Here is a 16,875-nt window from a genome sequence, read left to right as displayed (position 1 = left end):
TGGGTACAGAGGTGGGGGAGATGGCAGTGAGTCACCGGCCGCCAACTCCCACAGCGGCTGGCACACGGCAGCCTGGCAAAGAGGATCTGGGCGGCCCCTCCCTTCCTCCTCAGGACCACACGCCGCTGCCTCTCAGGGAAGCCACTCGCCTGGTTGCAGTGGGGGGCGGGCGGGGCAGGCGTGCACCCCTGACGGCATAGCTGCCCAGGGCTCTGGGGCTGGGCAGAGCTGGGTTCGAATCCTGGCTCCGGGATGCCTGGGTGCCCACCTGGAGCTGGAGGCGCACAGCCCCCAGGACAAGGGCGGATGAAACACAATCGTGTGTTAGGGGCCCCTCCATCCAGAGCCCAGCGTGTGGCAGGTGGCTTTGTACACATCCCTGAGTGCCCCAGGACTGAGCGCCTCAGGAGGGCCGTGCTGGAAGTTCGTGTGTGTGTGTGTGTGTGTGTGTGTGTGTGTGTGTGTGTGTGTGTCTTCCTCTGCCTTCCCAACACCTGCAGGCACTGAATGACCTTCCATGTGTGCCCAAGATCCCTGGCCCTTGGGGTGTGCGAACCTTCAGTGTTGGGGAGTCCTGGCTCCCCACTGCCGCTCCCACTCTCAGTCCCTCTGGGGAAAAAAATACCCCATTAGCCTGAAAATCAGGTCTGTTACACGAAGCTGCAGGAAGGTGCAGGGTGGGCGTGGGGGCGTGATCCCAACAGAGGAGAGACTGTAAGAGATGAAGCACGTCTGGCCTTGGCCTTGAACCAGAATTGCTTCAAACCCTCCAGTGACCCCAAGGCCCTGAGGACAATTCCTATCCCTCGTAGGCCACGCTCTGGGGGGGAAGCCGCTTGGGCCTCCTTGCTCATCATAACCCACCCCCTGCACCCTGGCTGCTCAAAATACCCCTGAATCCCTGTGGTTCCATATGCTCCTGCCCCTGGGCCTTTGCACATGCTGTTCTCGCTGCCTGAAACGCTTCCCCCTACCTTCTCGCAGCCCACTCGTCCTTCTGCTCTGGTCTCAGGCCTCCTCGGACCCCAGGAAGCCTTCCACGGCCCTGGCCCCTGTGGGTGGGCCCCTCTTTCCTATCCCCCTCCACCACCTCCAACCCTGTGCCCCCTCGCTCCTTAATCATTTGCCTCCCCAGAGGGCAGCCCTTGGCCTTGACCGACTCGGTGTCAGCTGTACCAGAACACAGCGTAGCTGCTTGGGAAATGGGTATGGCACGAATGAATGAACGCCAGTGAGGGGGGCGGGTGGCCCCCCTTGGCCAGTGACTAATCCGCTGCACCACAAATTATATTATATCCATTTCCAGTGCACCAAGCACCACCCTAACCAGTGACACGGTCCCTTAAGCTGATTTTGACCCTGGTTTGTGACAGCCAGACATTCCCAGGTACATTCATCTACAGGGCACACAGCCTCCCCACTGAACTCAAACTGGCCACTGCCTTGGCTACACGGATGACAGGGACCATCCCCCGAGTAGCAACAGCCGTGACCATTATGTGCCATGACCCCTGCATGTCTGTGTCTCAGGTCACCCCTTCCTTTCTCTTACAGAAACACTGGCCACTGGATTTGGAGCCCCTCCTAAATCCAGGAGGATCTCATCTCAAGAGTCTTATTTTTTTTATTATTATTAAAGTATAGTTGATTTATGGAGTTTCCTTTGTGGCTCAGCAGTTAACGAATCCGACTAGGAACCATGAGGTTGCAGGTTCGATCCCTGACCTTGCTCAGTGGGTTAACGGTCTGGCGTTGCCGTGAGCTGTGGTGTAGATTGCAGACGTGGCTTGGATCCCGAGTTGCTGTGGCTCTGGTGCAGGCCGGCGGCTACATCTCCAATTGGACCCCTAGCTTGGGAACCTCCACGTGCCACGGGTGCGGCCCTAGAAAATACAAAAAAAAGACAAAAAATAAATAAATAAAGTATTTATTTCTGTTGCACAGCAAAGTGGCTTAGTTTTGCTCTGGTTTTCTCTGGCTGCTCCCTCGTTATGTGTAAGTTCCCAGGCCAGGGATTGACCCCACGCCACACAGCAACCTGAGTTCCTGCACTGGCAATAATAGACCCCCAGACCACAGTGCCACAGAACTCCATAAAGTGGCTTACCTTTTTAAAAATATTTCTTTCTTTCTTTCTTTTTTTTTTTTTTTTTTTTTTTTTTTTTTTTTTTTTTGTCTTTTTTTATGGCTGCACTGCGGCATATAGAGGTTCTCAGGCTAGGGGTCAAATTGCAGCTGTAGCTACTGGCCTACACCACAGCCACAGCAACGCCAGATCCTTAACCCATTGAGCGAGGCCAGGGATTGAACCTGCATCCTCATGGATACGAGTCAGGTTCGTTAACCGCTGAGCCACAACGGCAACTCCTAAAAATATTTCTTTTAAGAATCCGGCATTGCCATGAGCTGCAGTGTAGGTTGTAGACGCGGCTTGGATCCCATGTTGCTGTGGCTGTGAGGTAAGCCAGTAGCTATAGCTCCGATTCGATCCCTAGCCTGGAACCTTCATGTGCCGTGGGTGCAGCCCTAAAAAGACAAAAGGCAAAAAAAAATTTTTTTCTTTCAATTACGGTTTATCCCAGGAGATTGAACACAGTTCCCTGTGCTGCACAGCAGGACCTCATTGCTTCTCATTCTAAATATCACAGTTGGCAACTACTAACCCCAAACGCCCCGTCCATCCCACTCCCTCCGCCTCCCCCTTAGCAACCACAAGTCCATTCTCCTTGTCCATGGGCCTGTTTCTGTTCTGTAGGTAAGTTTATTTGTGTCATATTCTAGATTCCAAATAGAAGAGCTATCCTATGGTATTTGTCCTTCTCCTGCTGACTTAACATCACTTAGTATGAGAATCTCTATTTGTTGCTGTACAGCAGAAAATGGACAGAATACTATACACCAGCTATGATGGAAGAAATAAATACCATTAAAAAAAAAAAAGAATCTCTATGAGCATCCAAGTTGCTGCAATTGGCATTATTTCATTCTTTTTATGGCTGAGTAGTATTCCATTGTGTATATGTACCACATCTTTTTTTTAATGATTTTTATTTTTTCCAATACAGCTGCTTCCCAGTGTTCTGTCCGTTTTCTACTGCACAGCAAAGTAACCCAGTCACACGTACATGTATTCATCCTTTTTCTCACATTATCCTCCATCAGGCTCCATCATAAGTGACTGGATAGAGTCCCCAGCACTCTACAGCAGGGTCTCATTGCTGTATCATGTCTTCGTAATCCATTCATCTGTCGATGGACATTTAGGTGGTTTCTGTGTCTTGGCTATTGTGAATCGTGCTGCAATGAACACAGGGGTGCATACATCTTTTTTGATTAGTTTTGTCCCAATATGTGGCCAGGGGTGAGATTGCGGCATCATATGGTCGTTTTATATTTTGTTTTCTGAGGACTCTCCATACTGTTCTCCGTAGCGGTTGCAGTAACTTAGATTCCCCCACCAGTGCAGGAGGGTGCCCCTTTCTCTGCACTCTCTCCAGCATTTGTCATTTGTAGACTTTCTATGATGGCCAGTCTGACCCGTGTGAAGTGGTACCTCGAGATCCTTAACTTGATGACATCTGCAAAGATCTAAATAAGGTCACATCCACAGGTGCCTGGGTTAGGACTTGGACATATCTTTGGGGGGGGGGTGTCTATCAACCCATTACAGGTGCAGTGAGAGAGCAGGAGGAAGCAACCAGCTGCCCCCCCTGTGGGGCCAAGAAAGAAAGGAGGTGGCTGCTCCCAGGAGAGAAGAAGGCGCAGAGGCACAGAGACCAGCGGGGGTGGAGAGGACCACCCAGCTTCGCTCCCGCTGGAAATCCTGCTGACAGAGGAGGAGGAACCAGGGCGCCTGCGAGACCATGCAGGTCCCACTCCAAACAAACAGCTGTGTCTGCCTCCATGGCCCCTGGAGCCTCTGGGGTCCCCGCCCGCCTCTCTGGACCTCTGGCCCAGCATCCTGGTGTGTAGAGTCCCTTGGGCCAGCCTGGAGGAGGCCTCTCGGAGCCAGGCCAGGGCTGCTGGCCGCACTCCAGGTCCAAGGCAGGCGCCACCCAGGGCCTGCTTTTGGTTGGTTCTGCAAAGGCCATGAGTCCAGCTCCCTTGAGGCTTGAGTCCAGCGCCCCTACCCCGCGTGACCACCCTGCGCCCTCAGCCGCCACCAGCGGTCAGAGTTTTCCATGCGCCTCCCGCGCCCCTGAAAGGCTGAAAGCCGGGGATTCTGGAGGAATTCCCGTAGCGGCCGCCCCCCCTCCTCTGGGTCCCCAGTAAAGGCAACAAAGGCCCTCTGGGGCCTGGGGAGGGTGGGGAGAAGGCCCAGGACAGTCCCTGGGGCTGCCATTCCTGGCGATTTGCTCTTAGACAGGAAAGGATGGCCCCGTCCTGGCACCACGGGCCTTCTTGGAGCCTGAGGCAGGCCGTCGGCCCCCATCACACCTGTGCACACATTTGCATATCTCCCCCCCCACGTGCACATGGGAACCAGACACACCCACACCCCTGCCTGACCACACAGGCGGGGTGCGGGCACCCTTCCCCGATGCTGGGATGGGACATAAGTGGACCCGATCCCTGAGGGCACCTATCGATACAGACATGGCACGCGTGTGAGCAGGAGGCGGACTTCGAGCAAACCAGCCCAGGTTCAAATCCCACCAGGGCACCCTCGGGCAAGTTGCTCAACCCCTCTGTGTCTCAGTTCCCTCATCTGAAAATCGAGATCCTAAGAGCACCCACCTTGGTGAAAGGATTAGGCTCATGGAACCTCTGTGCACCTGGAAGCCTGGTGGACAGAAGGGCCATACAGGTGTTTGCTCTGATTACCACATAAACACACAGATATAATGAGACTATGTACCTACACACAGAGACAAGTGTAGACAGACACGCATAACCCTGAATAAAAAAACTCACATGCCAGGAGTTCCCGTCATGGCTCAGTGGAAACGAATCTGACTTGCATCCATGAGGACGCAGGTTCGATCCCTGGCCTTGCTCAGTGGGTTAAGGATCGGGCATTGTTGAGCTGTGGTGGTTGCAGATGCAGCTCAGATCTGGTGTTGCTGTGGCTCTGGTGTAGCCCAGCAGCTACAGCTCCGATTCGACCCCTAGCCTGGGAACCTCCATATGCCATGGGAGCAGCTCTAGAAATGGCAAAAAGACAAAAAACGAAAACAAAAACAAAAAAGCCCTCGCATGCAGGGAGACACATGGACATACAGCTAACTGTGTGAACACACACAGAGAAGCACTCCTAGACACACAGACACACACTCACAATATGAAACCGGATGCACATACACCACAGGCAGGTGTGCAGCCACAGTGACGGGCACACACACACCCACGTGTGGGCACACGGACACCAACCCATGCAGGGGAACCGGGTCCCAGCTTGCCCTGCGGCCGGTTCACTTCCTTCTCGGTGCTTCCCTCGCCCACGGGCCATTGCCCCGCTGTGTACAGCACATATCTGGGCATGACCAGTGTTCTTCCCTGTCCCTTTATAGGACCCACAGCTGGTGTCTGGAGAATTGGAGAACTAGCTGGTGTGGGGTAAAAACCCACATATTTGGTGTCAGAAGCGTTGTGAGTAGGTAGTTTTCTTTTTCTTTTTGGCCGCCCTGCAGCGTATGGAATTCCTGGGCCAGGGATCAGATCTGAGGCACAGTTGTGACCTATGCTGCAGCTGTGGCAACGCCGGATCCTTTAACCCACTGCACCAGGTGGGGGATCGAACCTGTGTCCTGGCGCTGCAGAGATACGACTGATCCCTTTGTGCCACAGAGGGTATTCCGGGCAGTTTTCTTTTATCCTCCTGGAGACGTTGTGAGGATTAAATGAGATAACGCAGATAACAAGCACGCAGGAAGAATTTGCCATTGGAAGTATTTGCCTTAACACGGTAACTGCATGATTCACTGGGATGTTATGAAATAAGAACAAAGATCCTCAAATTCAGAGAAACTGTAGAGTTGGTTACATTTCTTTTCACGAGCCTGTAACTGCAACTTACTGTCTAACTTCAATTTCTGACGTAGCAACATTTATGGACCCGTGACACTGTCACCAACAAGAATCACAAGGGTTGTTATATCCCATGACTGTCATACATACAGGACCCAGCTGGCTTCTTTTGTAACCTGTGTCAGATTTTTTTTTTTTTTTTGCATTGGAAAAGATTATTCTGAATATTAAACTCTGGTTATTAGAATACATGCCAAAAATGCCAAAGTGTTTAAAGGGATGAATATTGATACCAAAAAATGGCTAGAGTTATAGATGGATGGAGAGATAGAGAGACAGAGAGAGGGAGATGGAAGAATGAATGGATGGATGGATGGATTTAACAAAGTGTTATCCAGGGGATTGGTATAGAGTGCTCATTGCACAAGTTTTTCGACTTTATGTTTGAACATTTTCACAATAAAAGGTTGGGGCTAAGATTTTTAAGAGAGAAAAGAAACGGAGAAAGAAAAAGACATTCAAAGTCTGAGCAAAGAAAGAAGATGCATCATAAAGATCACTTTTATCAGGGAGTCCTTATCAAAGTTAGATTATACAAAGAAGAAGATGAACAGAAGCAGCACAAAATGCAGGTCTCAAGTAATTATAACCTTCGGAGGGAAAACAATCACGTTTTCCCTACCGGGAAAGTTCAGTGCCTAGGGCTGTAGTATCACAGGGATGCCCCCTGGCCCCCGAGCAGCTGACACACAGCTGGTCAGATCTGGGATGTGCCGCAAAACACATGCGGGCTTTGGAAGACTTGGTACCAAAAAGAGAATGGAAAATAGGTCCGGAATATTTAAAAATACTGATCACACGCTGAAATGTTAATATTTTGGAGGTATTAGAAGAAATACAATTAATCGTTACAATTAATTTCCCTTGTTTCATTTTACTTTCTTAAAATGCAGCTGCAGGAAAATTCAAATGACCTTTCTGGCTCACATTAATTACATTTCTTCTGTGTAACACTGGCCCACAGGAAGTACCCACTGTGGAAATTCTGTTTACCAGGGTGCATGCATTTCTCTTATGCTTCTAGGATTATTCTTGGTTTTTCGGTGGCTGGCCAGAAATGGATGTGTCAGGAAGGACATACGGTGTAGGCCAGAAGCTGCAGCTCCTAGCTGACCCCTAGCCTGGGAACTTCCATATGCTCCAGGTGCAGCCTTTTTAAAAAAAGACAGCAAGAGTTCTTGTCGTGGCGCAGTGGTTAACGAATCCGACTAAAACCATGAGGTTGCAGGTTCGATCCCTGGCCTCGCTCTGTGGGTTAAGGATCTGGCATTGCCGTGAGCTGTGGTGTAGGTCGCAGACGCGGCTCAGATCCCGCATTGCTGCGGCTACAGCTCCGATTAGACCCCTAGCCTGGGAACCTCCATATGCCCTGGGAGTGGCCCTAGAAAAGGCAAAAAGACAAAAATAAAAAATAAATAAATAATTTTAAAAAGACAACAAAAAGACTAGCTATTTCTTCTAAAAATATTTTTATTATGTAAAGATTTTATCATATTTCCAAACACTAGTTTGACGTTGTCTCTTCCGGAGGTATTGACCACAAGGAAAATGGGAAAAGCAAGTGTTTCTCCAAAGGTAAGCGGAGGGCAAACATTTCGCCCTTCCTGACACATCCATTTCTGGCCAGCCACCGAAAAACCAAGAATAATCCTAGAAGCATAAGAGAAATGCATGCACCCTGGTAAACAGAATTTCCACAGTGGGTACTTCCTGTGGGCCAGTGTTACACAGAAGAAATGTAATTAATGTGAGCCAGAAAGGTCATTTGAATTTTCCTGCAGCTGCATTTTAAGAAAGTAAAATGAAACAAGGGAAATTAATTGTAACGATTAATTGTATTTCTTCTAATACCTCCAAAATATTAACATTTCAGCGTGTGATCAGTATTTTTAAATATTCCGGACCTATTTTCCATTCTCTTTTTGGTACCAAGTCTTCCAAAGCCCGCATGTGTTTTGCGGCACATCCCAGATCTGACCAGCTGTGTGTCAGCTGCTCGGGGGCCAGGGGGCATCCCTGTGATACTACAGCCCTAGGCACTGAACTTTCCCGGTAGGGAAAACGTGATTGTTTTCCCTCCGAAGGTTATAATTACTTGAGACCTGCATTTTGTGCTGCTTCTGTTCATCTTCTTCTTTGTATAATCTAACTTTGATAAGGACTCCCTGATAAAAGTGATCTTTATGATGCATCTTCTTTCTTTGCTCAGACTTTTCTTTTTTTTTTTTTTTTTGTCTTTTTGCCTTTTCTAGGGCCACTCCCAGGGCATATGGAGGTTCCCAGGCTAGGGGTCCAATCGGAGCTGTAGCCGCCGGCCTACACCAGAGCCACAGCAACTCGGGATCTGAGCCGCATCTTCGACCTACACCACAGTTCATGGCAACACCGGATCCTTAACCCACTGAGCAAGGTCAGGGATCGAACCTGCAACCTCATGGTTCCTAGTCAGATTCGTTGACCACTGTGCCACGACGGGAACTCCCTTTGCTCAGACTTTGAATGTCTTTTTCTTTCTGTTTCATTCCATTGCAAGATCCTTAACCCACTGAGCGAGGCCAGGGATCAACCCCACATCCTCACAGATACTAGTCAGGTTCTTAACCCATGGAGTCACTATAGGAACTCCAAAATATCCAGTCTTAAATCAACAGATGTAAATCCAGATACATCTTTAAAATCAAAACATAATTTTGGGGGAGTTCCCGTTGTGGCTCAGCGGGTTAAGAATTCAACTAGTATCCATGAAGATGCAGATTCAATCCCTGACCTCACTCAGTGGGTTAAGGATTCGGCATTGCCATGGGCTGTGGTGTAGACTGGCAGCTGCAGCTCTGGTTCAACCCCTAGCCTGGGAAGTTCCCCATGCCACAGGTGTGGCCCTAAAAAAATTTTTTTAAATAATTTTGGGGGGGCTGGGCTTTGCCAGGATGCCAGAGTAGTCCTCAGGAATCGGGGTTCCCCAGCCAGGTTCCCTGCCCTCCAGCCCTTTGAGGATCATGTGGTTTCTGACCGTGATTTTCCTGTTTTAAGATGACTCTGCCACAAAAAGCAGGTCATCACAGTAACAGGGGGCACCATGCGACAGTCGCCAGGCCCTTCTGCGTGGGCCGTGGTCCCGGGCTGGAATGCGGCAGACACGAGGTTTGGTCCCTCTCCGTCCTGCTCCAGAGTTAAGAAGACCTTGGCAGGAATCTGGTCAAAGGGACTGTCACTCCATCCTCCTGCCAGAATGTGGCACGGAGCTAAGTCAGGGTCCGTGTGCCCTGGATATTAACCCAGAGGCAGCCTGGAAGCGGGGATACCTGCCGGGGAGGTGGGGCCAGGCCGGCCAGCTGTCACTATTTTATCAACTTCCAGCAAGGCATTTTCTGGACTGGGGCTCTTGCGCTGCTCACCTCTCCAGGCCTGAGGCTTTCCCTTCCTTATTAATGTGTTGTGAGTGCGTTCCAGGTCCTGGCACCAGACAAACATCATCTCCTTTCATCCCTACACATCCTTGTGGGAGGAGCTATCATCATATTTCCTATATCACTGATCAGGAAACTGGAGCACAGAGAGGTTAAGTGATTGGCCCAAAGTCACACAGCTCAGGATCCATATTCTTTTCCTTTTTTTTTTGGCCACGCCCCTGGCATGTGGAAGTTCCCTGGTCAGAGATGGAACCAACACCATAGCAGTGACAATGCCTGATCCCTAACTACTAGGCCACCAGGGAACTCTAGGACCTATATTCTTTTTTTCTGTTTGGGTTTTTTTGTGAGGGTTTTGTTGTTGTTGTCTGCCTTTTTTAGGGCCAAACCCAAGGCGTGTGAAGTTCCCAGGCTAGGGGTCGAATCGGAGATGCAGCTGCCAGCCTACACAGCAACTCAGGATCTGAGCCGTGTCTGGGATGCTGGATCCTTAACCCACTGAGCGAGGCCAGTGATCTAACCAGCATCCTCATGGATACTAGAAAGGTTCATTTCTGCTGTGCCACAACAGAAATTCCAGGACCTATCTTGACAAGCACTCTGTGCTGTCTCTTTTTTTTTTTTTCTTTTTAGGACCGCACCCGCGGCATAGGGAGGTACTAGGCTAGAGGTCTAATTGGAGCTGTAGCCGCCAGCCTACACCACAGCCACAGCAACGCCAGATCTGAGCCACATCTGCGACCTACGTCACAGCTCACAGCAACGCCAGATCCACTGGGCGAGGCCAGGGATCAAACCCGCAACCTCATGGTTTCTAGTCAGATTCGTTTCTGCTGCGCCACAACGGGAACTCCTGTGCTGTCTCTTTGAGGAAGGGCCAGAAACCCATGTGCTCCATTCCAGTAAAAAAATTCCTAGCAGGGAAGATACCAGGCTGCTCACCAGCATCTCTACCCAGCTGAGCTCCTCCTCCCCCAGGTGCCCCAAATCCTCAGGGCATCACCACCCACCAGTCACCCAGCCAGACACTCAAGCCTGACAAGGCTTCCTCCGCACTCATAACGCCTTTCTCTCCAACCCCTCCCCTCACGACCGACTGTGTGATCTGGGACAAGTTCCTTGGCCTCTCTGTGCCTCAGTTTCCTCATCTGTAAAATGGGGATAATGACAGGCCTATCTCATAGAATCGTCATGAGGTCAAAATGAATTTTTAATCAAAATACACACACACATTAACATATATATATCAGGGTTTACCATGGCCGCTGACACAGAGTAAGAGTTCTGCACTATAATTGTCATAATTACCGCCTGCACCCAGAGCCCAGCACAGTGGATGGGACACCAGAGGCCTCACAGCAGATGTCTTGGAACCAGAGATGGTTTCCTGGGTAGATCCGATCACATCCCTCCCCAGCCGGGGTCCTGGGGAGGGGGGCGTTGTCCCAGGAGCTCTGAGTGTGACGCACGAGCTTCTCAGGCTGTCTCGGGAACCCAGACAAGGTACCACCCCCTCCTGCCCCAGGGTTGCCTCGCCCCCCAGAGAGCCCCGCCCCGCCTCAGGCTCTTTGCACGTGCGGCTCCCCAGGCCCCAGAGCCTTCTTCCCAGCCTGCTCCACACAGCACCTCCTCCTGCTTCAGGGCTCAGCTCACATCAACGCCCCTCCACCTGGACTCCCTCCCCAGGTCCCAGAACATGGCTCTTCTCCTTCCTGGCCCCACAATTTGTCAATTTACTTTTTTTGTGGGGGGGGGAGTGGATGTATGTGTGGCCTATGGAGGTTCCCAGGCTAGGGGTCGAATCAGAGCTGCAGCTGCCAGCCTTAACCCACTGGGCGAGGCCAGGGATGGAACTCACATCCTCATGGTTACTAGGCGGGTTCGTTACTGCTGAGCCACAGTGGGAACTCCCAATTTGTCGATTTAGATCTTTTTGTCTCCTGACTGCCCCCACACTGGAATGTCCCAGTTGTGAGGGTGGGGACCTCATCAGGAGCGCACGGTTGGGTCATAGCAGGTACACCAGCAGGTGTTCAACCCGGGTTTGTGCAATGACCGAACGCAGAGTCAGTGGAGGACAAATGAGCAAATGGGGGGGGGGGGAATCTCTTCCTGACGCTGTTTTGCCGCCTGGGAAACCGAAGGGGAGATGAGGTGATGTCACGAGTCACGTACACGGGAGCAGCCGTGCTGGACTGAGGTTATTGTTATGAAAGATTTCATAAAGACAAAGGGACACATGCCATGCAGACAGAACTCTGGATGACTCTTCCTCTTTGATGCGCCACCAGCCCCAGGGGCACAAGCAGCCAAAGGTGCCGCGAATCACAACGCTTCATCACGACCACATTCACCCCTGTTTGCCAGGCAAGGGATCGGCTGCAAGGTCTTTTCATCCGATGCTGGGATGGGGGGGTCGGGATGGCCCCTTTAGCTGGTCCCAAGGACACCCACCCGCGGGAAACTGCATCCTAATGGCAAGTCACGGCCAGGGGCTGGAACGGCATCGCTGTAACCATGACACCATGAGGTTTATTCCAAACTCACCCCGGCCCAGTTCTCCATGCAGCTCAGCTGGACTCAAGCCCCCCTCACAGATAGGATACCGCGGGGAGGGAGGAGGCAAGGCCATAGAGAGCCCGTTTGGAGGGGCGGCCAGTGTGGAGGGCGAGAGCCAGGTCAAGAGGCCCCGAGCGGCAAGGCCCACCGGGTACCTGTTGCGCCGAGTCCCAAGTCCCGCTTAATCCTCGCCTGCGCTCCTGTGAAACAGGCAGAACTGCTCTCTCCATTTCACAGATGTAGCTACAGGGCTCAGAGAGGTTGAGGGCTTTGCCCAGGGTCACACAGCCTGCCAGAATTACCTCGGGGCTAAACGCCAGAACCTCACACGCAGCTGATCCCAATCCACACTACAGCGCAGGCCAAGTATTTCTAGAATACGTCACTGCCTTGGTTTTTTTTAACCACAAACTTACAAGCGACATGGTGCTGTTAGCCCCGCTTTACAGATGGGGGAGCTGAGGCTTGGGTAAGGGAGACCACATGCCTAGAGTCCGTAGCCGGGGGCTGGCAGAGGTGGGACTCAAACCCGTGCATCTCCAGGGCCCAGGAGCCTCCCTCTGCACCCAGCTGCCACCGCCATTATCTCAAATTGGTCTTGAGACTCTTTTTTTTTTTTTTTTAGGGCCACACTTGAGGCAGCATATGGAGATTCCCAAGCTAGGGGTCAAATCAGAGCTACAGTTACTGGCCTACACCACAGCCACAGCAACGCCAGATCCAAGCCACATCTGCAACCTACACCACAGCTCATGGTAACACCAGATCCTTAACCCACTGAGCAAGGGCAGGGATTGAACCCGCAACTTCGTGGTTCCTAGTCATTTCCGCTGGGCCACAACGGGAACTCTGGTCTCGAGACTCTTGGCTTCTGCACAGTTGGTCAGGAGCAGGTGAGCAGACCTACCGTGTGACCTCCAGGTCAAGGGCACCAGGTTGCAGCCACCCTCCTGCCCCAGGTTCCCAGGCCTCTGACAATCCCAGCAGCTGTGAGGCTGGTCCCCGCATTAAAACCCTTCTATTCATGGTACAGCCTCTTGCTTGCCCTGATCCCCCACCCCCAGGAGGCCTTTTTTTGTTTTTTTGCTTTTTAGGGCCGCACCCACGGCATATGGAGGTTCCCAGGCTAGGAGTTGAATCAGAACTACAGCTGGTGGTCTACACCACAGCCACAGCAACATGGGATCCGAGCCATGTCTGTGACTTACACAGCTTGCCTCAGGCAATGCTGGATTCTTAACCCACTAAGCGAGGACAGGGATCAAACCCGCACCCTGATGGATACCAGTTAGGTTCTTAATCCACTGAGCCACAATGGACACTCCCCCCGGAGGCTCTTCGCAAGAGTAACCGCAGCTGGAGTGAGAGACTGATTCTGAGGAATGGATGGCCTGGAGGCGGATGGGGACACAGCCGAGGCACCCTGGCAACTTGAGGCAGCATATGGAGATCACGTGATATCTTGGCGCCGGATGGGAGACAGGCAGATGAAGGAATCTAGGTAACTGCAAGCAGCACAGAAGGAAAAATGTCGAAGTCTCACCAGCCGAACACAGCCCCCTGGAGGCCAAACGTGTGGCTTTTAAGGAAATACCCTGAATACAACCTGGCTCAGCTAAGCACCTTGGAATCCACTTTTTTTTTTTTCTAACAGATGCATTGAGATATAATTCACACACCCTACAATCAACTCATTTAAAGTGTACATTTCAATGATTTTTAGTACATTCAGAGCTGTGCAACCATCATACAGTCATTGGTAGTTGACTGACGTATGAGGCGGGGGCGGGAAACAGACAATACACCACATACTAATAGCTCTATCCGGTCCCCCACGGCCAGCGGGTCTCTCCCAGCAGTTGATCCATGCACCCCTCCTGTGTCACTGAACACAGGACCCTGTCCCCTCCCCACAGGGGACAATACAGCAGTGAGGCTGGCCAAGCGCCCCGTGACACATGCACACACTTAAGCCAGACAAACATGCACACGTTGGGCCTGAAACAGGAACAAGGTCCCCACATGAGGCTTTGAGGCTGAGGGGCCTCTTTGCCTCCTGGGAGGAAGTGTCCCAGGCCCGAGGTCCAGTCTACGGGGCCACGTCCGGGTTGAAAGCCTGGATGCTCCAGACCCCTCCCAGCACAAGGCAACACAGACCCAACCCAAACTTCCTCTACTGCGAGGGAAACGCAGAGATGAACTTAGTCCAGGGTTTCTTAATACAGATCATGTGGACATTTGGGGCTGGACAATCCCCCGCTGTGCGTGGCTGTCCTGCACCCTGTCGGACGTTGGCAGCATCTCCGACGCCACCTGATGCCAGCAGCTTCCCTTGCCCCACAGCTGGGGGGTAAAATCACCCCCAACTGAGAACCACTGATCTAGATAAGCCCTGTCCAAACCCAGCTGGGGAAACGGAGGCTAAGAGGTGAGGAATCACAACAGCTGCCACTGACCGGGCACCTACCTGGAGCTGACCCCACGCCAAGGGCCCTAGACGTTTTCATTTCGAATCGTCACCGCCATCCTAGGAGGTGAGCGTTACCACTTCTCCTTCACACATGCAGCATCTCTGGCTCAGAGAGGTCAAGTGACTGTCCTTGGGGGCTAGAGCAAGGGGCCACCCGAGCTAGGCATCCCCGACTTGGGGCCCCAGTGGCGGCGGCGGTGGCGGTGGTCACCGTGAGCTGAAGGTGAACTTCACGGAGGGAGCATTGGTAAACAGGCAGCAGGTGCCGGCAAATTCTTTAAGGACATCTGCTGATGGGTCTGTTGTCAATTGCAAACATCTGTGGGTTTCCGCTGGCGTCTGCTCGGCTCCTTCCGGTCCCTGTGGATGGTTGGGCATGTGCGGAATTACAGGTTTCTGAGCTGATGGGCCACCTTTGGCCTCTATTATCCCAGGTCTCTGTGGGCAGGTGGCTCTGGTGAAAACGTAACCATCTGTCAAAACAAAATCATAAGCTCTTGGCGCTGGATGTAGCCTCAGAATGTACCTGATTCAACACCTGCATCCTCCAGGTGGGAAATTGGGGGGGGCGGACCCCTGTGCTCAGGGCTGCCCAGGGAGCTGAGCTGGCACAGGGCTGGAAAGAGGAGCAGCCAAGAGAGACGTCACACACAATTCCCAGTGTACAATCCCACGGCTTTTCGTATATTTCTAGAACAGTGCAACTATCGCCACAATCCATTCTACAACACTATCATCACCCTGCCTCAAAGCCCAGACCCCCTCGCAATGGCCCCCCACTGCTGTTTTCCCCCAATTCATCCCAGCCCTGGCAACCACGAACTAATGTCCCTCTTGATGAATTTGCCTATTCCGAATGTTTCGTGTAAATGGAATCGTACAATCTGCGGTCTCTGGGGACCAGCTTCTCTCACTCAGCGTGTTTTCAAGATTCATCTGTGTTGGAGTTCCCATCGTGGCTCAGTGGTTAACGAGTCCGACTAGGAACCATGAGGTTGAGGGTTCGATCCCTGGCCTTGCTCAGTGGGTTAAGGATCCGGCATTGCCGTGAGCTGTGATGTAGGTTGCAGATGCGGCTCGGATCCCGAGTTGCTGTGGCTCTGGTGTAGGCTGGTGACTACAGCTCTGATTGGACCCCTAGCCTGGGAACCTCCATATGCCGCGGGAGCGGCCCAGGAAATGGCAAAAAGACAAAAAGAAAAAAAAAGTTTCATCTGTGTTGTAACACGTAGCCAGGCTACATTCCTCTTTAAGGCTGAATGATACTCCACTGTAATAATAGACCACATGCTATGTCTCTTCATTCGTTGATAGACATATCCCTTGCTGCCACTTGAGTGTTTGCCTTTTTTTTTCTGGCCATGCCTGCGACCTGTGGAAGTTCCCAGGCCCTAGATCGAGCCCAGGCCACAGCAGCAACAACGCCTGATCCTTAACCACTGCTAGATCACCAGGAAACTCCAAGTTGGAGGTTTTCTTGCTGTTACAAACCTCTTTTCTTTTATGAAACAGTATGTGGGGGGGGGCAGTCCCTTGTGGGGCTTAAGGATCCAGCATTGTCACTGTAGCAGCTTGGGTCACTGCTGCCGTGGTGCAGGTTAGATCTCTGGCCCACCCAGGAACTTCCGCAGGCTTCAAGGTGTGGCCAAAAAAAAAAAAAAACTTACAAAACATCAACGACAACAGCAAAAGGAAAGACTGGGGTGGAGAGTGGTTGGGGAGGTTTTTAATGGCTTTACTAGTCAAAATAAGAAGTTAGCAATCTATGTCCACCCTCAAATTTTTTTAAAGAAACTTTAAATTTTAGAATGGTTTTTGATTTAGAGAAAGATGGTGAACGTAGGGTTGAGAATTCCATGCACTCGCATCCAGCTTCCTCTATTATTAACAGTGACACATTATTATTTACTAAAGTCTGGGCTTTATTCAGATTTCCCCAGGTTTTTGGTTTTTTTTTTTCCCAAAAAAGTCTTTTTTTCTGTTCCAGGATCCCTTCCAGGACACCACATTATGCAGAATCCGACTGCAGGCTCCTCCGGGCTGTGACAGTTTCTCAGACTGTCCTGATTTTTATCACCTTGACACTTTTCGGGAAGAGCTGTCAAATCCCTCAATTGGGATTTGTCCTGTGGTTTTCTCATGATTAGAATGGGGTGCTGTGTTTGGGGAGGAAGCCCACAGAGGTGAAAGGCATTTTTCATCAAAAACATATCAAGGGCACATGGCCTCAAGGTGACCTGTCACTGTCGATGGTGACCTGGCTGATTGAGATGAATTATTTGGAATTCTTCTGTGTGGGAAATTCATCCCTCTCCCATATTAAAAGGCTATATGTATTTATTATATATATTTTATATATTTATTTTATTTTATTTTATTTATTTATTTGTCTTTTTGCCATTTCTTGGG

The 16,875-nt window shown here is 51.2% G+C and overlaps 1 protein-coding gene across 1 annotated transcript in view; it reads right to left on the bottom strand.

Annotated features, from left to right (window-relative positions):
• The window catches only part of LITAF (lipopolysaccharide induced TNF factor), a 93,607-nt gene extending 79,124 nt beyond the window's left edge, over positions 1-14,483 (bottom strand). Inside the window, exon 1 of the mRNA XM_021086604.1 lies at positions 14,464-14,483. The gene's annotated coding sequence lies outside the window, so the exon portion shown is untranslated. The remainder of the gene's footprint in view (positions 1-14,463) is intronic.

The sequence above is a fragment of the Sus scrofa genome, chromosome 3 (assembly GCF_000003025.6).
Source record: "Sus scrofa isolate TJ Tabasco breed Duroc chromosome 3, Sscrofa11.1, whole genome shotgun sequence".
NCBI lineage: Eukaryota > Metazoa > Chordata > Mammalia > Artiodactyla > Suidae > Sus > Sus scrofa.
The sequence above is the reverse complement of the archived record's forward strand: the minus strand, read 5'-3'. Positions and strand labels throughout refer to the sequence as shown.